This window comes from Arachis stenosperma, chromosome 10, assembly GCF_014773155.1.
Source record: "Arachis stenosperma cultivar V10309 chromosome 10, arast.V10309.gnm1.PFL2, whole genome shotgun sequence".
Lineage (NCBI taxonomy): Eukaryota > Viridiplantae > Streptophyta > Magnoliopsida > Fabales > Fabaceae > Arachis > Arachis stenosperma.
Window position 1 is genome coordinate 121,028,882 of NC_080386.1, and position 1,411 is coordinate 121,030,292.

Here is a 1,411-nt window from a genome sequence, read left to right on the forward strand (position 1 = left end):
AAAATGGCGTTCAGAGCATCAATCTCAAGAACTCCTTTCTTCTGACTAGTCCCATTGTTCACAGGATTCCTTTCAGAAGTGTACATGAATTGGTTATTTGCAACCATTTCAATTAATTCTTGAGCCTCTGTAGGCGTCTTCTTCAGATGAAGAGATCCTCCAGCAGAGCTATCCAAAGACATCTTGGATAGTTCAGAGAGACCATCATAGAAAATACCTATGATGCTCCATTCAGAAAGCATGTCTGAGGGACATTTTCTGATCAATTGTTTGTATCTTTCCCAAGCTTCATAGAGGGATTCACCATCCTTCTGTCTGAAGGTTTGGACTTCCACTCTAAGCTTACTCAGTTTTTGAGGTGGAAAGAACTTTGCCAAGAAGGCATTGACTAGCTTTTCCCAAGAGTCCAGGCTTTCTTTAGGTTGAGAGTCCAACCATGTCCTAGCTCTATCTCTTACAGCAAAAGGGAATAGCATAAGTCTATAGACCTCAGGGTCTACCCCCTTAGTCTTGACAGTGTCACAGATTTGCAAGAATTCAGCTAAGAACTGATGAGGATCTTCCAATGGAAGTCCATGGAACTTGCAATTCTGTTGCATTAGAGAAACTAATTGAGGCTTAAGCTCAAAGTTGTTTGCTCCAATGGCAGGGATAGAGATGCTTCTCCCATAGAAGTCGGGAGTAGGTGCAGTAAAGTCACCCAGCACCTTCCTTGCATTGTTGGCATTGTTGTTGTTTTCGGCTGCCATGGGTTCTTCTTCTTTGAAGAATTCGGTCAGGTCCTCAACAGAGAGTTGTGCCTTAGCTTCTCTTAGCTTCCGCTTCAAGGTCCTTTTAGGTTCAGGGTCAGCTTCAACAAGAATGCCTTTGTCTTTGTTCCTGCTCATATGAAAGAGAAGAAAACAAGAAAATATGGAATCCTCTATGTCACAGTATAGAGATTCCTTGAGGTGTCAGAGGAAGAAAAATGGAAGACAGAGGTAGAAAATTCGAACTTATCAAAGAAGATGGAGTTCGAATTTTGCATTAAGGAATAGTGTTAGTCCATAAATAGAAGGATGTGAGAAGAAGGGAAGTAATTTTCGAAAATTTAAGTAAAAGATTTTGAAAACATTTTGAAAAACACTTAATTGATTTTCGAAAATAAGAGTGGAAAAGAAATCAAGTGATTTTTGAAAAAGATTTTGAAATTAGAAATTAAAAAGATTTGATTGAAAACTTATTTTGAAAAAGATGTGATTAAAAAGATATGATTTGAAAACAATTTTAAAAGATATGATTTGAAAACAATTTGAAAAGATATGATTTTAAAAATTAATGACTTGCCTAACAAGAAAAGATATGATTCAAACATAAAACCTTCCTCAACAGAAAAGGCAAAAATGTTCAATCAATCATTAATTGTTAGTAA

General features: G+C 36.8%; 1 non-coding gene across 1 annotated transcript; it reads left to right on the forward strand.

The window, feature by feature from the left end:
• Positions 1-236: 236 nt before the first annotated feature.
• On the forward strand, positions 237-344 carry LOC130959700 (small nucleolar RNA R71). Its single transcript, XR_009078769.1, has one exon. It is a non-coding gene; the product is annotated as a small nucleolar RNA R71 (small nucleolar RNA).
• The last annotated feature ends 1,067 nt before the right edge of the window (positions 345-1,411 follow it).